The 22,462-nt window shown below is 51.3% G+C and overlaps 7 non-coding genes across 7 annotated transcripts; all 7 read left to right on the top strand.

Moving 5' to 3' along the window:
• Window positions 1–1,670: 1,670 nt before the first annotated feature.
• On the top strand, window positions 1,671–1,747 carry Trnas-cga. Its single transcript has one exon. It is a non-coding gene; the product is annotated as a tRNA-Ser (tRNA).
• A 1,729-nt stretch (window positions 1,748–3,476) lies between these two features.
• Window positions 3,477–3,553, top strand: Trnas-cga. The gene has a single exon. It is a non-coding gene; the product is annotated as a tRNA-Ser (tRNA).
• Window positions 3,554–9,195: 5,642 nt separating this feature from the next.
• On the top strand, window positions 9,196–9,272 carry Trnas-cga. Its single transcript has one exon. It is a non-coding gene; the product is annotated as a tRNA-Ser (tRNA).
• Window positions 9,273–12,506: 3,234 nt separating this feature from the next.
• Window positions 12,507–12,583, top strand: Trnas-cga. The gene has a single exon. It is a non-coding gene; the product is annotated as a tRNA-Ser (tRNA).
• A 2,030-nt stretch (window positions 12,584–14,613) lies between these two features.
• Window positions 14,614–14,690, top strand: Trnas-cga. Its single transcript has one exon. It is a non-coding gene; the product is annotated as a tRNA-Ser (tRNA).
• A 1,727-nt stretch (window positions 14,691–16,417) lies between these two features.
• On the top strand, window positions 16,418–16,494 carry Trnas-cga. Its single transcript has one exon. It is a non-coding gene; the product is annotated as a tRNA-Ser (tRNA).
• Window positions 16,495–17,320: 826 nt separating this feature from the next.
• On the top strand, window positions 17,321–17,397 carry Trnas-cga. The gene has a single exon. It is a non-coding gene; the product is annotated as a tRNA-Ser (tRNA).
• Window positions 17,398–22,462: the final 5,065 nt, after the last annotated feature.

The following is a 22,462-nucleotide window of genomic DNA, read 5'->3' as shown; positions in this document are numbered from 1 at the left end:
ATTCTGGAAACATTCCCCAGGCTGTAGCTATGCCATGTCTCCGCAATATCCTTTCTTTCAGGAGTGCTAGTTCTGCAAGTTTCGCAGGAGAGCTTCTGTTAACCTTGGAAGGTAGGAGACGAGGTACTGGCAGAAATAAAGCTGTGAGCATGGGGCGTGTGTTGTGCTTGGGTGGCTCAGTTGGTAGAGCACTTGCCCGCGAGAGGCAAATGTCCCGAGTTTGAGTCTCGGTCCGGCACGCAGTTTTAATCTTCCAGGAAGTTTCATATCAGCGCACACTCCGCTGCAGAGTGAAGATCTCATTCTGGAAACATTCCCCAGGCTGTAGCTATGCCATGTCTCCGCAATATCCTTTCTTTCAGGAGTGCTAGTTCTGCAAGGTTCGCAGGAGAGCTTCTGTTAACTTTGGAAGGTAGGAGACGAGGTGCTGGCAGAAGTAAAGCTGTGAGGATGGAGCGTGAGTCGTGATTGGGTGGCTCAGTTGGTAGAGCACTTGCCCCCGAGAGGCAAAGGTCCCGAGTTCGAGTCTCGGTCCGGCACGCAGTTTTAATCTGCCAGGAAGTTTCATATCAGCGCACACTCCGCTGCAGAGTGAAAATCTCATTCTGGAAACATTCCCCAGGCTGTAGCTATGCCATGTCTCCGCAATATCCTTTCTTTGAGGAGTGCTAGTTCTGCAAGGTTCGCAGTAGAGCTTCTCTTAACTTTGGAAGGTAGGAGACGAGGTACTGGCAAAAATAAAGCTGTGAGCATGGGGCGTGAGTTGTGCTTGGGTGGCTCGGTTGGTAGAGCACTTGCCCGCAAGAGGCAAATGTCCCGAGTTCGAGTCTCGGTCCGGCACGCAGTTTTAATCTGCCAGGAAGTTTCATATCAGCGCACACTCCACTGCAGAGTGAAAATCTCATTCTGGAAACATTCCCCAGACTGTAGCTATGTCATGTCTCCGCAATATCCTTTCTTTCAGGAGTGCTAGTTCTGCAAGGTTCGCAGGAGAGCTTCTGCTTCCTTTGGAAGGTAGGAGACGAGGTACTGGCAGAAGTAAAGCTGTGAGGATGGAGCGTGAGTCGTGCTTGAGTGGCTCAGTTGGTAGAGCACTTGCCCGCGAGAGGCAAATGTCCCGAGTTCGAGTCTCGGGCCGGCACGCAGTTTTAATCTGCCAGGAAGTTTCATATCAGCGCACACTCCGCTGCAGAGTGAAAATCTCATTCTGGAAACATTCCCCAGGCTGTAGCTATGCCATGTCTCCACAATATCCTTTCTTTCAGGAGTGCTAGTTCTGCAAGGTTCGCAGGAGAGCTTCTGTTAACTTTGGAAGGTAGGAGACAAGGTACTGGTAGAAGTAAAGCTGTGAGCATGGGGCGTGAGTTGTGCTTGGGTGGCTCGGTTGGTAGAGCACTTGCCCGCAAGACGCAAATGTTCCGAGTTCGAGTCTCGGTCCGGCACGCAGTTTTAATCTGCCAGGAAGTTTCATATCAGCGCACACTCCGCTGCAGAGTGAAAATCTCTTTCTGGAAACATTCCCCAGGCTGTAGCTATGCCATGTCTCCGCACTATCCTTTCTTTCAGGAGTGCTAGTTCTGCAAGTTTCGCAGGAAAGCTTCTGTTAACTTTGGAAGGTAGGAGACGAGGTACTGGCAGAAGTAAAGCTGTGAGCATGGGGCGTGAGTTGTGCTTGGGTGGCTCAGTTGGTAGAGCACTTGCCCCCGAGAGGCAAAGGTCCCGAGTTCGAGTCTCGGTCCGGCACGCAGTTTTAATCTGCCAGGAAGTTTCATATCAGCGCACACTCCGCTGCAGAGTGAAAATCTCATTCTGGAAACATTCCCCAGGCTGTAGCTATGCCATGTCTCCGCAATATCCTTTCTTTCAGGAGTGCTAGTTCTGCAAGTTTCGCAGGAGAGCTTCTGTTAACCTTGGAAGGTAGGAGACGAGGTACTGGCAGAAATAAAGCTGTGAGCATGGGGCGTGTGTTGTGCTTGGGTGGCTCAGTTGGTAGAGCACTTGCCCGCGAGAGGCAAATGTCCCGAGTTTGAGTCTCGGTCCGGCACGCAGTTTTAATCTTCCAGGAAGTTTCATATCAGCGCACACTCCGCTGCAGAGTGAAGATCTCATTCTGGAAACATTCCCCAGGCTGTAGCTATGCCATGTCTCCGCAATATCCTTTCTTTCAGGAGTGCTAGTTCTGCAAGGTTCGCAGGAGAGCTTCTGTTAACTTTGGAAGGTAGGAGACGAGGTGCTGGCAGAAGTAAAGCTGTGAGGATGGAGCGTGAGTCGTGATTGGGTGGCTCAGTTGGTAGAGCACTTGCCCCCGAGAGGCAAAGGTCCCGAGTTCGAGTCTCGGTCCGGCACGCAGTTTTAATCTGCCAGGAAGTTTCATATCAGCGCACACTCCGCTGCAGAGTGAAAATCTCATTCTGGAAACATTCCCCAGGCTGTAGCTATGCCATGTCTCCGCAATATCCTTTCTTTGAGGAGTGCTAGTTCTGCAAGGTTCGCAGTAGAGCTTCTCTTAACTTTGGAAGGTAGGAGACGAGGTACTGGCAAAAATAAAGCTGTGAGCATGGGGCGTGAGTTGTGCTTGGGTGGCTCGGTTGGTAGAGCACTTGCCCGCAAGAGGCAAATGTCCCGAGTTCGAGTCTCGGTCCGGCACGCAGTTTTAATCTGCCAGGAAGTTTCATATCAGCGCACACTCCACTGCAGAGTGAAAATCTCATTCTGGAAACATTCCCCAGACTGTAGCTATGTCATGTCTCCGCAATATCCTTTCTTTCAGGAGTGCTAGTTCTGCAAGGTTCGCAGGAGAGCTTCTGCTTCCTTTGGAAGGTAGGAGACGAGGTACTGGCAGAAGTAAAGCTGTGAGGATGGAGCGTGAGTCGTGCTTGAGTGGCTCAGTTGGTAGAGCACTTGCCCGCGAGAGGCAAATGTCCCGAGTTCGAGTCTCGGGCCGGCACGCAGTTTTAATCTGCCAGGAAGTTTCATATCAGCGCACACTCCGCTGCAGAGTAAAAATCTCATTCTGGAAACATTCCCCAGGCTGTAGCTATGCCATGTCTCCACAATATCCTTTCTTTCAGGAGTGCTAGTTCTGCAAGGTTCGCAGGACAGCTTCTGTTAACTTTGGAAGGTAGGAGACAAGGTACTGGTAGAAGTAAAGCTGTGAGCATGGGGCGTGAGTTGTGCTTGGGTGGCTCGGTTGGTAGAGCACTTGCCCGCAAGACGCAAATGTCCCGAGTTCGAGTCTCGGTCCGGCACGCAGTTTTAATCTGCCAGGAAGTTTCATATCAGCGCACACTCCGCTGCAGAGTGAAAATCTCTTTCTGGAAACATTCCCCAGGCTGTAGCTATGCCATGTCTCCGCACTATCCTTTCTTTCAGGAGTGCTAGCTCTGCAAGTTTCGCAGGAAAGCTTCTGTTAACTTTGGAAGGTAGGAGACGAGGTACTGGCAGAAGTAAAGCTGTGAGCATGGAGCGTGAGTTGTGCTTGGGTGGCTCAGTTGGTAGAGCACTTGCCCCCGAGAGGCAAAGGTCCCGAGTTCGAGTCTCGGTCCGGCACGCAGTTTTAATCTGCCAGGAAGTTTCATATCAGCGCACACTCCGCTGCAGAGTGAAAATCTCATTCTGGAAACATTCCGCAGGCTGTAGCTATGCCATGTCTCCGCAATATCCTTTCTTTCAGGAGTGCTAGTTCTGCAAGTTTCGCAGGAGAGCTTCTGTTAACTTTGGAAGGTAGGAGACGAGGTACTGGCAGAAATAAAGCTGTGAGCATGGGGCGTGTGTTGTGCTTGGGTGGCTCAGTTGGTAGAGCACTTGCCCGCGAGAGGCAAATGTCCCGAGTTTGAGTCTCGGTCCGGCACGCAGTTTTAATCTTCCAGGAAGTTTCATATCAGCGCACACTCCGCTGCAGAGTGAAGATCTCATTCTGGAAACATTCCCCAGGCTGTAGCTATGCCATGTCTCCGCAATATCCTTTCTTTCAGGAGTGCTAGTTCTGCAAGGTTCGCAGGAGAGCTTCTGTTAACTTTGGAAGGTAGGAGACGAGGTGCTGGCAGAAGTAAAGCTGTGAGGATGGAGCGTGAGTCGTGATTGGGTGGCTCAGTTGGTAGAGCACTTGCCCCCGAGAGGCAAAGGTCCCGAGTTCGAGTCTCGGTCCGGCACGCTGTTTTAATCTGCCAGGAAGTTTCATATCAGCGCACACTCCGCTGCAGAGTGAAAATCTCATTCTGGAAACATTCCCCAGGCTGTAGCTATGCCATGTCTCCGCAATATCCTTTCTTTGAGGAGTGCTAGTTCTGCAAGGTTCGCAGTAGAGCTTCTCTTAACTTTGGAAGGTAGGAGACGAGGTACTGGCAGAAATAAAGCTGTGAGCATGGGGCGTGAGTTGTGCTTGGGTGGCTCGGTTGGTAGAGCACTTGCCCGCAAGAGGCAAATGTCCCGAGTTCGAGTCTCGGTCCGGCACGCAGTTTTAATCCGCCAGGAAGTTTCATATCAGCGCACACTCCACTGCAGAGTGAAAATCTCATTCTGGAAACATTCCCCAGGCTGTAGCTATGCCATGTCTCCGCAATATCCTTTCTTTCAGGAGCGCTAGTTCTGCAAGGTTCGCAGGAGAGCTTCTGTTAACTTTGGAAGGTAGGAGACGAGGTACTGGCAGAAATAAAGCTGTGAGCATGGGGCGTGAGTTGTGCTTGGGTGGATCGGTTGGTAGAGCACTTGCCCGCAACAGGCAAATGTCCCGAATACGAGTCTCGGTCCGTCACGCAGTTTTAATCTGCCAGGAAGTTTCATATCAGCGCACACTCTGCTGCAGAGTGAAAATCTCATTCTGGAAACATTCCCCAGGCTGTAGCTATGCCATTTCTCCGCACTATCCTTTCTTGCAGGAGTGCTAGTTCTGCAAGGTTCGCAGGAGAGTTTCTGTTAACTTTGGAAGGTAGGAGACGAGGTACTGGCAGAAGTAAAGCTGTGAGCATGGGGCGTGAGTTGTGCTTGGGTGTCTCAGTTGGTAGAGCACTTGCCCCCGAGAGGCAAAGGTCCCGAGTTCGAGTCTCGGTCCGGCACGCAGTTTCAATCTGCCAGGAAGTTTCATATCAGCGCACACTCCGCTGCAGAGTGAAAATCTCATTCTGGAAACATTGCCCAGGCTGTAGCTATGCCATGTCTCCGCAATATCCTTTCTTACAGGAGTGCTAGTTCTGCAAGGTTCGCAGGAGAGCTTCTGTTAACTTTGGAAGGTAGGAGACGAGGTATTGGCAGAATTAAAGCTGTGAGCACGGGGCGTGAGTTGTGCTTGGGTGGCTCAGTTGGTAGAGCACTTGCCCGCGAGAGGCAAATGTCCCGAGTTCGAGTCTCGGTCCGGCACGCAGTTTTAATCTGCCACGAAGTTTCATATCAGCGCACACTCCGCTGCAGAGTGAAAATCTCATTCTGGAAACATTCCCCAGGCTGTAGCTATACCATGTCTCCGCAATATCCTTTATTTCAGGGGTGCTAGTTCTGCAAGGTTCGCAGGAGAGCTTCTGTTAACTTTGGACGGTAGGAGACGAGGTACTGGCAGAAATAAAGCTGTGAGCATGGGGCGTGTGTTGTGCTTGGGTGGCTCGGTTGGTAGAGCACTTGCCCGCAAGAGGCAAATGTCCCGAGTTCGAGTCTCGGTCCGGCACGCAGTTTTAATCCGCCAGGAAGTTTCATATCAGCGCACACTCCGCTGCAGAGTGAATATCTCATTCTGGAAACATTCCCCTGGCTGTAGCTATGCCATGTCTCCGCAATATCCTTTCTTTCAGGAGTGCTAGTTCTGCAAGGCTCGCAGGAGAGCTTCTGTTAACTTTGGAAAGTAGGAGACGAGGTGCTGGCAGAAGTAAGGCTGTGAGGATGGAGCGTGAGTCGTGCTTGGGTGGCTCAGTTGGTAGAGCACTTGCCCCCGAGAGACAAAGGTCCCGAGTTCGAGTCTCGGTCCGGCACGCAGTTTTAATCTGCCAGGAAGTTTCATATCAGCGCACACTCCCCTGCAGAGTGAAAATCTCATTCTGGAAACATTCCCCAGACTGTAGCTATGTCATGTCTCCGCAATATCCTTTCTTTCAGGAGTGTTAGTTCTGCAAGGTTCGCAGGAGAGCCTCTGTTAACTTTGGAAGGTAGCAGACGAGGTACTGGCAGAAGTAAAGCTGTGAGGATGTAGCGTGAGTCGTGCTTGGGTGGCTCAGTTGGTAGAGCACTTGCCCGTGAGAGGCAAAGGTCCCGAGTACGAGTCTCGGTCCGGCACGCAGTTTTAATCTGCCAGGAAGTTTCATATCAGCGCACACTCCGCTGCAGAGTGAAAATCTCATTCTGGAAACATTCCCCAGACTGTAGCTATGTCATGTCTCCGCAATATCCTTTCTTTCAGGAGTGCTAGTTCTGCAAGGTTCGCAGGAGAGCTTCTGCTACCTTTGGAAGGTAGGAGACGAGGTACTGGCAGAAGTAAAGCTGTGAGGATGGAACGTGAGTCGTGCTTGAGTGGCTCAGTTGGTAGAGCACTTGCCCGCGAGAGGCAAATGTCCCGAGTTCGAGTCTCGGTCTGGCACGCAGTTTTAATCTGCCACGAAGTTTCAAATCAGCGCTCACTCCGCTGCAGAGTGAAAATCTCATTCTGGAAACATTCCCCGGGCTGTAGCTATGCCATGTCTCCGCAATATCCTTTCTTTCAGGTGTGTTAGTTCTGCAAGTTTCGCAGGAGAGCTTCTGTTAACTTTGGAAGGTAGGAGACGAGGTACTGGCAGAAATAAAGCTGTGAGGATAGAGCGTGAGTTGTGCTTGGGTAGCTCAGTTGGTAGACCACTTGCCCGCGAGAGGCAAATGTCCCGAGTTCGAGTCTCGGTCCCGCACGCTGTTTTAATCTGCCAGGAAGTTTCATATCAGCGCACACTCCTCTGCAGAGTGAAAATCTCATTCTGGAAACATTCCCCAGACTGTAGCTATGTCATGTCTCCGCAATATCCTTTCCTTGAGGAGTGCTAGTTCTGCAAGGTTCGCAGGAGAGCTTCTGTTAACTTTGGAAGGTAGGAGACGAGGTATTGGCAGAAGTAAAGCTGTGAGGATGGAGCGTGAGTCGTGCTTGAGTGGCTCAGTTGGTAGAGCACTTGCCCGCGAGAGGCAAATGTCCCGAGTTCGTGTCTCGGTCCGGCACGCAGTTTTAATCTGCCAGGAAATTTCATATCAGCGCACACTCCACTGCAGAGTAAAAATCTCATTCTGGAAACATTCCCCAGACTGTAGCTATGTCATGTCTCCGCAATATCCTTTCTTTCAGCAGTGCTAGTTCTGCAAGGTTTACAGGAGAGCTTCTGTTAACTTTGGAGGGTAGGAGACGAGGTACTGGCAGAAATAAAGCTGAGAGCATGCGGCGTGAGTTTTGCTTGAGTGGCTCAGTTGGTAGAGCACTTGCCCCAGAGAGTCAAAAGTCCCGAGTTCGAGTCTCGGTCCGGCACGCAGTTTTAATCTGCCAGGAAGTTTCATATCAGCGCACACTCCGCTGCAGAGTGAAAATCACATTCTGGAAACATTCCCCAGGCTGTAGCTATGTCATGTCTCCGCAATATCCTTTCATTCAGGAGTGCTAGTTCTGCAAGGTTCGCAGGAGAGCTTCTGTTAACTTTGGAAGGTAGGAGACGAGGTACTGGCAGAAATAAAGCTGTGAGCATGGGGCGTGATTTGTACTTCCGTGGCTCATTTGGTAGAGCACTTGCCCTCGAGAGGCAAAGGTCCCGTGTTCGAGTCTCGGTCCGGCACACAGTTTTAATCTGCCAGGAAGTTTCATATCAGCGCACACTCCGCTGCAGAGTGAAAATCTCATTCTGGAAACGTTCCCCCGGCTGTAGCTATGCTATGTCTCCGCAATATCCTTTCTTTCAGGAGTGTTAGTTCTGCCAGGTTCGCAGGAGAGCCTCTGTTAACTTTGGAAGGTAGCAGACGAGGTACTGGCAGAAGTAAAGCTGTGAGGATGGAGCGTGAGTCGTGCTTGAGTGGCTCAGTTGGTAGAGCACTTGCCCGCGAGAGGCAAATGTCCCGAGTTCGAGTCTCGGGCCGGCACGCAGTTTTAATCTGCCAGGAAGTTTCATATCAGCGCACACTCCGCTGCAGAGTGAAAATCTCATTCTGGAAGCATTCCCCAGACTGTAGCTATGTCATGTCTCCGCAATATCCTTTCTTTCAGGAGTGTTAGTTCTGCAAGGTTCGCAGGAGAGCCTCTGTTAACTTTGGAAGGTAGCAGACGAGGTACTGACAGAAGTAAAGCTGTGAGGATGTAGCGTGAGTCGTGCTTGGGTGGCTCAGTTGGTAGAGCACTTGCCCGTGAGAGGCAAAGGTCCCGAGTACGAGTCTCGGTCCGGCACGCAGTTTTAATCTGCCAGGAAGTTTCATATCAGCGCACACTCCGCTGCAGAGTGAAAATCTCATTCTGGAAACATTCCCCAGACTGTAGCTATGTCATGTCTCCGCAATATCCTTTCTTTCAGGAGTGCTAGTTCTGCAAGGTTCGCAGGAGAGCTTCTGCTACCTTTGGAAGGTAGGAGACGAGGTACTGGCAGAAGTAAAGCTGTGAGGATGGAGCGTGAGTCGTGCTTGAGTGGCTCAGTTGGTAGAGCACTTGCCCGCGAGAGGCAAATGTCCCGAGTTCGAGTCTCGGGCCGGCACGCAGTTTTAATCTGCCAGGAAGTTTCATATCAGCGCACACTCCGCTGCAGAGTGAAAATCTCATTCTGGAAACATTCCCCAGGCTGTAGCTATGCCATGTCTCCACAATATCCTTTCTTTCAGGAGTGCTAGTTCTGCAAGGTTCGCAGGAGAGCTTCTGTTAACTTTGGAAGGTAGGAGACAAGGTACTGGTAGAAGTAAAGCTGTGAGCATGGGGCGTGAGTTGTGCTTGGGTGGCTCGGTTGGTAGAGCACTTGCCCGCAAGACGCAAATGTCCCGAGTTCGAGTCTCGGTCCGGCACGCAGTTTTAATCTGCCAGGAAGTTTCATATCAGCGCACACTCCGCTGCAGAGTGAAAATCTCTTTCTGGAAACATTCCCCAGGCTGTAGCTATGCCATGTCTCCGCACTATCCTTTCTTTCAGGAGTGCTAGTTCTGCAAGTTTCGCAGGAAAGCTTCTGTTAACTTTGGAAGGTAGGAGACGAGGTACTGGCAGAAGTAAAGCTGTGAGCATGGGGCGTGAGTTGTGCTTGGGTGGCTCAGTTGGTAGAGCACTTGCCCCCGAGAGGCAAAGGTCCCGAGTTCGAGTCTCGGTCCGGCACGCAGTTTTAATCTGCCAGGAAGTTTCATATCAGCGCACACTCCGCTGCAGAGTGAAAATCTCATTCTGGAAACATTCCCCAGGCTGTAGCTATGCCATGTCTCCGCAATATCCTTTCTTTCAGGAGTGCTAGTTCTGCAAGTTTCGCAGGAGAGCTTCTGTTAACCTTGGAAGGTAGGAGACGAGGTACTGGCAGAAATAAAGCTGTGAGCATGGGGCGTGTGTTGTGCTTGGGTGGCTCAGTTGGTAGAGCACTTGCCCGCGAGAGGCAAATGTCCCGAGTTTGAGTCTCGGTCCGGCACGCAGTTTTAATCTTCCAGGAAGTTTCATATCAGCGCACACTCCGCTGCAGAGTGAAGATCTCATTCTGGAAACATTCCCCAGGCTGTAGCTATGCCATGTCTCCGCAATATCCTTTCTTTCAGGAGTGCTAGTTCTGCAAGGTTCGCTGGAGAGCTTCTGTTAACTTTGGAAGGTAGGAGACGAGGTGCTGGCAGAAGTAAAGCTGTGAGGATGGAGCGTGAGTCGTGATTGGGTGGCTCAGTTGGTAGAGCACTTGCCCCCGAGAGGCAAAGGTCCCGAGTTCGAGTCTCGGTCCGGCACGCAGTTTTAATCTGCCAGGAAGTTTCATATCAGCGCACACTCCGCTGCAGAGTGAAAATCTCATTCTGGAAACATTCCCCAGGCTGTAGCTATGCCATGTCTCCGCAATATCCTTTCTTTGAGGAGTGCTAGTTCTGCAAGGTTCGCAGTAGAGCTTCTCTTAACTTTGGAAGGTAGGAGACGAGGTACTGGCAGAAATAAAGCTGTGAGCATGGGGCGTGAGTTGTGCTTGGGTGGCTCGGTTGGTAGAGCACTTGCCCGCAAGAGGCAAATGTCCCGAGTTCGAGTCTCGGTCCGGCACGCAGTTTTAATCTGCCAGGAAGTTTCATATCAGCGCACACTCCACTGCAGAGTGAAAATCTCATTCTGGAAACATTCCCCAGGCTGTAGCTATGCCATGTCTCCGCAATATCCTTTCTTTCAGGAGCGCTAGTTCTGCAAGGTTCGCAGGAGAGCTTCTGTTAACTTTGGAAGGTAGGAGACGAGGTACTGGCAGAAATAAAGCTGTGAGCATGGGGCGTGAGTTGTGCTTGGGTGGATCGGTTGGTAGAGCACTTGCCCGCAACAGGCAAATGTCCCGAATTCGAGTCTCGGTCCGGCACGCAGTTTTAATCTGACAGGAAGTTTCATATCAGCGCACACTCTGCTGCAGAGTGAAAATCTCATTCTGGAAACATTCCCCAGGCTGTAGCTATGCCATGTCTCCGCACTATCCTTTCTTGCAGGAGTGCCAGTTCTGCAAGGTTCGCAGGAGAGTTTCTGTTAACTTTGGAAGGTAGGAGACGAGGTACTGGCAGAAGTAAAGCTGTGAGCATGGGGCGTGAGTTGTGCTTGGGTGTCTCAGTTGGTAGAGCACTTGCCCCCGAGAGGCAAAGGTCCCGAGTTCGAGTCTCGGTCCGGCACGCAGTTTCAATCTGCCAGGAAGTTTCATATCAGCGCACACTCCGCTGCAGAGTGAAAATCTCATTCTGGAAACATTGCCCAGGCTGTAACTATGCCATGTCTCTGCAATATCCTTTCTTACAGGAGTGCTAGTTCTGCAAGGTTCGCAGGAGAGCTTCTGTTAACTTTGGAAGGTAGGAGACGAGGTATTGGCAGAATTAAAGCTGTGAGCACGGGGCGTGAGTTGTGCTTGGGTGGCTCAGTTGGTAGAGCACTTGCCCGCGAGAGGCAAATGTCCCGAGTTCGAGTCTCGGTCCGGCACGCAGTTTTAATCTGCCACGAAGTTTCATATCAGCGCACACTCCGCTGCAGAGTGAAAATCTCATTCTGGAAACATTCCCCAGGCTGTAGCTATACCATGTCTCCGCAATATCCTTTATTTCAGGGGTGCTAGTTCTGCAAGGTTCGCAGGAGAGCTTCTGTTAACTTTGGACGGTAGGAGACGAGGTACTGGCAGAAATAAAGCTGTGAGCATGGGGCGTGTGTTGTGCTTGGGTGGCTCGGTTGGTAGAGCACTTGCCCGCAAGAGGCAAATGTCCCGAGTTCGAGTCTCGGTCCGGCACGCAGTTTTAATCCGCCAGGAAGTTTCATATCAGCGCACACTCCGCTGCAGAGTGAATATCTCATTCTGGAAACATTCCCCAGGCTGTAGCTATGCCATGTCTCCGCAATATCCTTTCTTTCAGGAGTGTTAGTTCTGCAAGGTTCGCAGGAGAGCCTCTGTTAACTTTGGAATGTAGCAGACGAGGTACTGGCAGAAGTAAAGCTGTGAGGATGTAGCGTGAGTCGTGCTTGGGTGGCTCAGTTGGTAGAGCACTTGCCCGTGAGAGGCAAAGGTCCCGAGTACGAGTCTCGGTCCGGCACGTAGTTTTAATCTGCCAGGAAGTTTCATATCAGCGCACACTCCGCAGCAGAGTGAAAATCTCATTCTGGAAACATTCCCCAGACTGTAGCTATGTCATGTCTCCGCAATATCCTTTCTTTCAGGAGTGCTAGTTCTGCAAGGTTCGCAGGAGAGCTTCTGCTACCTTTGGAAGGTAGGAGACGAGGTACTGGCAGAAGTAAAGCTGTGAGGATGGAGCGTGAGTCGTGCTTGAGTGGCTCAGTTGGTAGAGCACTTGCCCGCGAGAGGCAAATGTCCCGAGTTCGAGTCTCGGGCCGGCACGCAGTTTTAATCTGCCAGGAAGTTTCATATCAGCGCACACTCCGCTGCAGAGTAAAAATCTCATTCTGGAAACATTCCCCAGGCTGTAGCTATGCCATGTCTCCACAATATCCTTTCTTTCAGGAGTGCTAGTTCTGCAAGGTTCGCAGGAGAGCTTCTGTTAACTTTGGAAGGTAGGAGACAAGGTACTGGTAGAAGTAAAGCTGTGAGCATGGGGCGTGAGTTGTGCTTGGGTGGCTCGGTTGGTAGAGCACTTGCCCGCAAGACGCAAATGTCCCGAGTTCGAGTCTCGGTCCGGCACGCAGTTTTAATCTGCCAGGAAGTTTCATATCAGCGCACACTCCGCTGCAGAGTGAGAATCTCTTTCTGGAAACATTCCCCAGGCTGTAGCTATGCCATGTCTCCGCACTATCCTTTCTTTCAGGAGTGCTAGCTCTGCAAGTTTCGCAAGAAAGCTTCTGTTAACTTTGGAAGGTAGGAGACGAGGTACTGGCAGAAGTAAAGCTGTGAGCATGGGGCGTGAGTTGTGCTTGGGTGGCTCAGTTGGTAGAGCACTTGCCCCCGAGAGGCAAAGGTCCCGAGTTCGAGTCTCGGTCCGGCACGCAGTTTTAATCTGCCAGGAAGTTTCATATCAGCGCACACTCCGCTGCAGAGTGAAAATCTCATTCTGGAAACATTCCCCAGGCTGTAGCTATGCCATGTCTCCGCAATATCCTTTCTTTCAGGAGTGCTAGTTCTGCAAGTTTCGCAGGAGAGCTTCTGTTAACTTTGGAAGGTAGGAGACGAGGTACTGGCAGAAATAAAGCTGTGAGCATGGGGCGTGTGTTGTGCTTGGGTGGCTCAGTTGGTAGAGCACTTGCCCGCGAGAGGCAAATGTCCCGAGTTTGAGTCTCGGTCCGGCACTTAGTTTTAATCTTCCAGGAAGTTTCATATCAGCGCACACTCCGCTGCAGAGTGAAGATCTCATTCTGGAAACATTCCCCAGGCTGTAGCTATGCCATGTCTCCGCAATATCCTTTCTTTCAGGAGTGCTAGTTCTGCAAGGTTCGCAGGAGAGCTTCTGTTAACTTTGGAAGGTAGGAGACGAGGTGCTGGCAGAAGTAAAGCTGTGAGGATGGAGCGTGAGTCGTGATTGGGTGGCTCAGTTGGTAGAGCACTTGCCCCCGAGAGGCAAAGGTCCCGAGTTCGAGTCTCGGTCCGGCACGCAGTTTTAATCTGCCAGGAAGTTTCATATCAGCGCACACTCCGCTGCAGAGTGAAAATCTCATTCTGGAAACATTCCCCAGGCTGTAGCTATGCCATGTCTCCGCAATATCCTTTCTTTCAGGAGCGCTAGTTCTGCAAGGTTCGCAGGAGAGCTTCTGTTAACTTAGGAAGGTAGGAGACGAGGTACTGGCAGAAATAAAGCTGTGAGCATGGGGCGTGAGTTGTGCTTGGGTGGATCGGTTGGTAGAGCACTTGCCCGCAACAGGCAAATGTCCCGAATTCGAGTCTCGGTCCGGCACGCAGTTTTAATCTGCCAGGAAGTTTCATATCAGCGCACACTCTGCTGCAGAGTGAAAATCTCATTCTGGAAACATTCCCCAGGCTGTAGCTATGCCATGTCTCCGCACTATCCTTTCTTGCAGGAGTGCTAGTTCTGCAAGGTTCGCAGGAGAGTTTCTGTTAACTTTGGAAGGTAGGAGACGAGGTACTGGCAGAAGTAAAGCTGTGAGCATGGGGCGTGAGTTGTGCTTGGGTGTCTCAGTTGGTAGGGCACTTGCCCCCGAGAGGCAAAGGTCTCGAGTTCGAGTCTCGGTCCGGCACGCAGTTTCAATCTGCCAGGAAGTTTCATATCAGCGCACACTCCGCTGCAGAGTGAAAATCTCATTCTGGAAACATTGCCCAGGCTGTAGCTATGCCATGTCTCCGCAATATCCTTTCTTACAGGAGTGCTAGTTCTGCAAGGTTCGCAGGAGAGCTTCTGTTAACTTTGGAAGGTAGGAGACGAGGTATTGGCAGAATTAAAGCTGTGAGCACGGGGCGTGAGTTGTGCTTGGGTGGCTCAGTTGGTAGAGCACTTGCCCGCGAGAGGCAAATGTCCCGAGTTCGAGTCTCGGTCCGGCACGCAGTTTTAATCTGCCACGAAGTTTCATATCAGCGCACACTCTGCTGCAGAGTGAAAATCTCATTCTGGAAACATTCCCCAGGCTGTAGCTATACCATGTCTCCGCAATATCCTTTATTTCAGGGGTGCTAGTTCTGCAAGGTTCGCAGGAGAGCTTCTGTTAACTTTGGACGGTAGGAGACGAGGTACTGGCAGAAATAAAGCTGTGAGCATGGGGCGTGTGTTGTGCTTGGGTGGCTCGGTTGGTAGAGCACTTGCCCGCAAGAGGCAAATGTCCCGAGTTCGAGTCTCGGTCCGGCACGCAGTTTTAATCCGCCAGGAAGTTTCATATCAGCGCACACTCCGCTGCAGAGTGAATATCTCATTCTGGAAACATTCGCCAGGCTGTAGCTATGCCATGTCTCCGCAATATCCTTTCTTTCAGGAGTGCTAGTTCTGCAAGGCTCGCAGGAGAGCTTCTGTTAACTTTGGAAAGTAGGAGACGAGGTGCTGGCAGAAGTAAGGCTGTGAGGATGGAGCGTGAGTCGTGCTTGGGTGGCTCAGTTGGTAGAGCACTTGCCCCCGAGAGGCAAAGGTCCCGAGTTCGAGTCTCGGTCCGGCACGCAGTTTTAATCTGCCAGGAAGTTTCATATCAGCGCACACTCCCCTGCAGAGTGAAAATCTCATTCTGGAAACATTCCATAGGCTGTAGCTATGCCATGTCCTGGCAATACCCTTTCTTTGAGGAGTGCTAGTTCTGCAAGGTTCGCAGTAGAGCTTCTGTTAGCTTTGGAAGGTAGGAGACGAGGTACTGGCAGAAGTAAAGCTGTGAGCATGGGGCGTGAATTGTGCTTGGGTGGCTCGGATGGTAGAGCACTTGCCTACAAGAGGCAAACGTCCCGAGTTCGAGTCTCGGTCCAGCACGCAGTTTTAATCTGCCAGGAAGTTTCATATCAGCGCACACTTCTCTGCAGAGTGAAAATCTCATTCCGGAAACATTCCCCAGGCTGTAGCTATGCCATGTCTCCCGAATATCCTTTCTTTCAGGAGTGCTAGTTCTGCAAGGTTCGCAGGAGAGCTTCTGTTAACTTTGGAAGGTAGGAGACGAGGTACTGCCAGAAATAAAGCTGTGAGGATGGAGCGTGAGTTGTGCTTGGGTGGCTCGGTTGGTAGAGCACTTGCCCGCAAGAGGCAAATGTCCCGAGTTCGAGTCTCGGTCCGGCACGCACTTTTAATCTGCCAGGAAGTTTCATATCAGCGCACACTCCGCAGCAGAGTGAAAATCTCATTCTGGAAACATTCCCCAGGCTGTAGCTATGCCATGTCTGCGCAATATCCTTTCTTTCAGGAGTGCTAGTTCTGCAAGTTTGCAGGAGAGATTCTGTTAACTTTGGAAGGTAGGAGACGAGGTACTGGCAGAAGTAAAGCTATGAGGATGGAGCGTGAGTCGTGCTTGGGTGGCTCAGTTGGTAGAGCACTTGCCCGCGAGAGGCAAAGTTCCCGAGTTCGAGTCTCGGACAGCACGCAGTTTTAATCTGCCAGGAAGTTTCATATCAGCGCACACTTCGCTGCAGAGTGAAAATCTCATTCTGCAAACATTCCCCAGGCTGTGGCTATGCCATGTCTCCGCAATATCCTTTCTTTCAGGAGTGCTAGTTCTGCAAGGTTCGCAGGAGAGCTTCTGTTAACTTTGGAATGTAGCAGACGAGGTACTGGCAGAAATAAAGCTGTGAGCATGGGGCGTGAGTTGTGCTTGGGTGGCTCGGTTGGTAGAGCACTTGCCCGCAAGAGGCAAATGTCCCGAGTTCGAGTCTCGGTCCGGCACGCTGTTTTAATCTGCCAGGAAGTTTCATATCAGCGCACACTCCGCTGCAGAGTGAAAATCTCATTCTGGAAACATTCCCCAGGCTGTAGCTATGCCATGTCTCCACAATATCCTTTCTTTCAGGAGTGCTAGTTCTGCAAGGTTCGCAGGAGAGCTTCTGTTAACTTTGGAAGGTAGGAGACAAGGTACTGGTAGAAGTAAAGCTGTGAGCATGGGGCGTGAGTTGTGCTTGGGTGGCTCGGTTGGTAGAGCACTTGCCCGCAAGACGCAAATGTCCCGAGTTCGAACCTCGGTCCGGCACGCAGTTTTAATCTGCCAGGAAGTTTCATATCAGCGCACACTCCGCTGCAGAGTGAAAATCTCTTTCTGGAAACATTCCCCAGGCTGTAGCTATGCCATGTCTCCGCACTATCCTTTCTTTCAGGAGTGCTAGCTCTGCAAGTTTCGCAGGAAAGCTTCTGTTAACTTTGGAAGGTAGGAGACGAGGTACTGGCAGAAGTAAAGCTGTGAGCATGGGGCGTGAGTTGTGCTTGGGTGGCTCAGTTGGTAGAGCACTTGCCCCCGAGAGGCAAAGGTCCCGAGTTCGAGTCTCGGTCCGGCACGCAGTTTTAATCTGCCAGGAAGTTTCATATCAGCGCACACTCCGCTGCAGAGTGAAAATCTCATTCTGGAAACATTGCCCAGGCTGTAGCTATGCCATGTCTCCGCAATATCCTTTCTTACAGGAGTGCTAGTTCTGCAAGGTTCGCAGGAGAGCTTCTGTTAACTTTGGAAGGTAGGAGACGAGGTATTGGCAGAATTAAAGCTGTGAGCACGGGGCGTGGGTTGTGCTTGGGTGGCTCAGTTGGTAGAGCACTTGCCCGCGAGAGGCAAATGTCCCGAGTTCGAGTCTCGGTCCGGCACGCAGTTTTAATCTGCCACGAAGTTTCATATCAGCGCACACTCCGCTGCAGAGTGAAAATCTCGTTCTGGAAACATTCCCCAGGCTGTAGCTATACCATGTCTCCGCAATATCCTTTATTTCAGGGGTGCTAGTTCTGCAAGGTTCGCAGGAGAGCTTCTGTTAACTTTGGACGGTAGGAGACGAGGTACTGGCAGAAATAAAGCTGTGAGCATGGGGCGTGTGTTGTGCTTGGGTGGCTCGGTTGGTAGAGCACTTTCCCGCAAGAGGCAAATGTCCCGAGTTCGAGTCTCGGTCCGGCACGCAGTTTTAATCCGCCAGGAAGTTTCATATCAGCGCACACTCCGCTGCAGAGTGAATATCTCATTCTGGAAACATTCCCCAGGCTGTAGCTATGCCATGTCTCCGCAATATCCTTTCTTTCAGGAGTGCTAGTTCTGCAAGGCTCGCAGGAGAGCTTCTGTTAACTTTGGAAAGTAGGAGACGAGGTGCTGGCAGAAGTAAGGCTGTGAGGATGGAGCGTGAGTCGTGCTTGGGTGGCTCAGTTGGTAGAGCACTTGCCCCCGAGAGGCAAAGGTCCCGAGTTCGAGTCTCGGTCCGGCACGCAGTTTTAATCTGCCAGGAAGTTTCATATCAGCGCACACTCCCCTGCAGAGTGAAAATCTCATTCTGGAAACATTCCATAGGCTGTAGCTATGCCATGTCCTTGCAATACCCTTTCTTTGAGGAGTGCTAGTTCTGCAAGGTTCGCAGTAGAGCTTCTGTTAGCTTTGGAAGGTAGGAGACGAGGTACTGGCAGAAGTAAAGCTGTGAGCATGGGGCGTGAGTTGTGCTTGGGTGGCTCGGATGGTAGAGCACTTGCCTGCAAGAGGCAAACGTCCCGAGTTCGAGTCTCGGTCCAGCACGCAGTTTTAATCTGCCAGGAAGTTTCATATCAGCGCACACTTCTCTGCAGAGTGAAAATCTCATTCTGGAAACATTCCCCAGGCTGTAGCTATGCCATGTCTCCCGAATATCCTTTCTTTCAGGAGTGCTAGTTCTGCAAGGTTCGCAGGAGAGCTTCTGTTAACTTTGAAAGGTAGGAGACGAGGTACTGGCAGAAATAAAGCTGTGAGGATGGAGCGTGAGTTGTGCTTGGGTGGCTCGGTTGGTAGAGCACTTGCCCGCAAGAGGCAAATGTCCCGAGTTCGAGTCTCGGTCCGGCACGCACTTTTAATCTGCCAGGAAGTTTCATATCAGCGCACACTCCGCAGCAGAGTGAAAATCTCATTCTGGAAACATTCCCCAGGCTGTAGCTATGCCATGTCTGCGCAATATCCTTTCTTTCAGGAGTGCTAGTTCTGCAAGTTTGCAGGAGAGCTTCTGTTAACTTTGGAAGGTAGGAGACGAGGTACTGGCAGAACTAAAGCTATGAGGATGGAGCGTGAGTCGTGCTTGGGTGGCTCAGTTGGTAGAGCACTTGCCCGCGAGAGGCAAAGTTCCCGAGTTCGAGTCTCGGACAGCACGCAGTTTTAATCCGCCAGGATGTTTCATATCAGCGCACACTTCGCTGCAGAGTGAAAATCTCATTCTGCAAACATTCCCCAGGCTGTGGCTATGCCATGTCTCCGCAATATCCTTTCTTTCAGGAGTGCTAGTTCTGCAAGGTTCGCAGGAGAGCTTCTGTTAACTTTGGAATGTAGCAGACGAGGTACTGGCAGAAATAAAGCTGTGAGCATGGGGCGTGAGTTGTGCTTGGGTGGCTCGGTTGGTAGAGCACTTGCCCGCAAGAGGCAAATGTCCCGAGTTCGAGTCTCGGTCCGGCACGGAGTTTTAATCTGCCAGGAAGTTTCATATCAGCGCACACTCCGCTGCAGAGTGAAAATCTCATTCTGGAAACATTCCCCAGGCTGTAGCTATGCCATGTCTCCACAATATCCTTTCTTCCAGGAGTGCTAGTTCTGCAAGGTTCGCAGGAGAGCTTCTGTTAACTTTGGAAGGTAGGAGACAAGGTACTGGTAGAAGTAACGCTGTGAGGATGGAGCGTGAGTCGTGCTTGAGTGGCTCAGTCTGTAGAGCACCTGCCCGCGAGAGACAAAGGTCCCGAGTTCGAGTCTCGGTCCGGCACGCAGTTTTAATCTGCCAGGAAGTTTCATATCAGCGCACACTTCGCTGCAGAGTGAAAATCTCATTCTGGAAACATTCCCCAGGCTGTAGCTATGCCATGTCTCCGCAATATCCTTTCTTTCAGGAGTGCTAGTTCTGCAAGGTTCGCAGGAGAGCTTCTGTTATCTTTGGAAGGTAGGAGACGAGGTACTGGCAGAAGTAATGCTGTGAGGATGCGGCGTGAGTTGTGCTTGGATGGCTCGGTTGGTAGAGCACTTGCCCGCGAGTGGCAAAGGTCCCGAGTTCGAGTCTCGGTGCGGCACGCAGTTTTAATCTGCCAGTAAGTTTCATATCGGCGCACACTCCGCTGCAGAGTGAAAATATCATTCTGGAAACATTCCCCAGGCTGTGGCTATGCCATGTCTCCGCAATATCCTTTCTTTCAGGAGTGCTAGTTCTGCAAGGTTCGCAGGAGAGCTTCTGTTAACTTTGGAATGTAGCAGACGAGGTACTGGCAGAAATAAAGCTGTGAGCATGGGGCGTGAGTTGTGCTTGGATGGCTCGGTTGGTAGAGCACTTGCCCGTGGGAGGCAAATGTCCCGAGTTCGCGTCTCGGTCCGGCACGCAGTTTTAATCTGCCAGGAAGTTACATGTCAGCGCACACTCCGCTGCAGAGTGAAAATCTCATTCTGGAAACATTCCCCAGGCTGTAGCTATGCCATGTCTCCGCAGTATCCTTTCTTTCAGGAGTGCTAGTTCTGCAAGTTTGCAGGAGAGCTTCTGTTAACTTTGGAAGTTAGGAGACGAGGTACTGGCAGAGGTAAGGCTGTGAGGATGCAGCGTGAGTCGTGCTTGGGTGGCTCGGTTGGTAGAGCACTTGCCCGCGAGAGGCAAAGGTCCCGAGTTCGAGTCTCGGTCCGCCACGCAGTTTTAATCTGCTATTAAGTTTCATATAAGCGCACACTCCGCTGCAGAGTGAAAATCTCATTCTGGAAACATTCCCCAGGCTGTGGCTATGCCATGTCTCCGCAATATCCTTTCTTTCAGGAGTGCTAGTTCTGCAAGGTTCACAGGAGAGCTTCTGTTAACTTTGGAAGGTTGGAGACGAGGTACTGGCAAAAGTAAAGCTGTGAGGATGGGGCGTGAGTCGTGCTTGGGTGGTACAGTTGGTAGAGCACTTGCCCCCGAGAGGCAAATGTCCCGAGTTCGAGTCTCGGTCCGGCACGCAGTTTTAATCTGACAGGAAGTTTCATATCAGCGCACACTCCGCTGCAGAGTGAAAATCTCATTCTGGAAACATTCCCCAGGCTGTGGCTATGCCATGTCTCCGCAATATCCTTTCTTTCAGTAGTGCTAGTTCTGCAAGGTTCGGAGGAGAGCTTCTGTTAACTTTGGACGGAAGGAGACGAAGTACTTACAGAAATAATGCCGTGAGGATGGGGCGTGAGTCGTGCTTGGGTGGCTCAGTTGGTAGAGCAATTGCCCGCGAGAGGCAAATGTCCCGAGTTCGAATCTCGGATGGCACGCAGTTTTAATCTGCCAGGAAGTTTCATATCAGCGCACACTTCGCTTCAGAGTGAAAATCTCATTCTGGAAACATTCCCCAGGCTGTGGCTATGCCATGTCTCCGCAATACCCTTTCTTTCAGGAGTCCTAGTTCTGCAAACTTCGCAGGAGAGCTTCTGTTAACTTTGGAAGGTAGGAGACGCGGTACTGGCAGAAGTAAAGCTGTGAGGATGGGGCGTGAGTCGTGCTTGGGTGGCTCAGTTGGTAGAGCACTTGCCCGCTAGAGGCAAAGGTCCCGAGTTCGTGTCTCGGTCCGGCACGCAGTTTTAATCTGCCAGAAAGTTTCATATCAGCGCACATTTCGCTGCAGAGTGAAAATCTCATTCTGGAAACATTCCCCAGGCTGTGGCTATGCCATTTCTCCGCAATATCCTTTCTTTCAGGAGTGCTAGTTCTGCAAGGTTCGCAGGAGAGCTTCTGTTAACTTTGGAAGGTAGGAGACGAGGTACTGGCAGAAGTAAAGCTGTGAGGATGGAGCGTGAGTTGTGCTTGGGTGGCTGGGTTGGTAGAGCACTTGCCTGCGAGAGGCAAAGTTCCCGACTTCGAGTCTCGGTCCGGCACGTAGTTTTAATCTGCCAGGAAGTTTCATATCAGCGCACACTCCGCTGCAGAGTGAAAATCTCATTCTGGAAACATTCCCCAGGCTGTAGCTATGCCATGTGTCTGCAATATCCTTTCTTTCAGGAGTGCTAGTTCTGCAAGGTTCGCAGGAGAGCTTCTGTTAACTTTGGAAGGTAGGAGACGAGGTACTGGCAAAAGTAAAGCTGTGAGGATGGGGCGTGAGTCGTGCTTGAGTGGCACAGTTGGTAGAGCACCTGCCCGCGAGAGGCAAAGATCCCGAGTTCGAGTCTCGGTCCGGCACGCAGTTTTAATCTGCCAGGAAGTTTCATATCAGCGCACACTTCGCTGCAGAGTGAAAATCTCATTCTGGAAACATTCCCCAGGCTGTGGCTATGCCATGTCTCCGCAATATCCTTTCTTTCAGGAGTGCTAGTTCTGCAAGTTTCGCAGGAGAGCTTCTGTTAACTTTGGAAGGTAGGAGACGAGGTACTGGCAGAAGTAAAGCTGTGAGGATGGGGCGTGAGTCGTGCTTGGATCGCTCAGTTGGTAGAGCACTTGCCCGCTAGAGGCAAAGGTCCCGAGTTCGAGTCTCGGTCCGGCACGCAGTTTTAATCTGCCAGGAAGTTTCATATCAGCGCACACTTCGCTGCAGAGTGAAAATCTCATTCTGGAAACATTCCCCAGGCTTTGGCTATGCCATGTCTCCGCAATATCCTTTCTTTCAGGAGTGCTAGTTCTGCAAGGTTCGCAGGAGAGCTTCTGTTAACTTTGGAAGGTAGGCGACGAGGTACTGGCAGAAGTAAAGCTGTGAGGATGGGGCGTGAGTCGTGCTTGGGTGGCTCAGTTTGTAGAGCACTTGCCCGCGAGAGGCAAAGGTCCCGAGTTCGAGTCTCGGTCCGGCACGCAGTTTTAATCTGCCAGGAAGTTTCATATCAGCGCACACTTCACTGCTGAGTGAAAATCTCATTCTGGAAACATTCCCCAGGCTGTAGCTATGCCATGTCTCCGCAAAAACCTTTCTTTCAGGAGTGCTAGTTCTGCAAGGTTCGCAGGAGAGCTTCTGTTAACTTTGGAAGGTAGGAGACGAGGTACTGGCAGAAGTAAAGCTTTGAGGATGGGGTGTGAGTCGTGCTTGGGTGGCTCAGTTGGTAGAGCACTTGCCCGCTAGAGGCAAACGTCCCGAGTTCGAGTCTCGGTCCGGCACGCAGTTTTAATCTGCCAGGAAGTTTCATATCAGCGCACACTCCGCTGCAGAGTGAAAATCTCATTCTGGAAACATTCCCCAGGCTGTAGCTATGCCATGTCTCCACAATATCATTTCTTTCAGGAGTGCTAGTTCTGCAAGGTTCGCAGGAGAGCTTCTGTTAACTTTGGAAGGTAGGAGACGAGGTACTGGCAGAAGTAAAGCTGTGAGGATGGAGCGTGAGTTGTGCTTGGGTGGCTGGGTTGGTAGAGCACTT

The sequence above is a fragment of the Schistocerca piceifrons genome, chromosome 11 (genome assembly GCF_021461385.2).
Source record: "Schistocerca piceifrons isolate TAMUIC-IGC-003096 chromosome 11, iqSchPice1.1, whole genome shotgun sequence".
In the NCBI taxonomy this organism is placed as follows: domain Eukaryota; kingdom Metazoa; phylum Arthropoda; class Insecta; order Orthoptera; family Acrididae; genus Schistocerca; species Schistocerca piceifrons.
The sequence above is the reverse complement of the archived record's forward strand: the minus strand, read 5'-3'. Positions and strand labels throughout refer to the sequence as shown.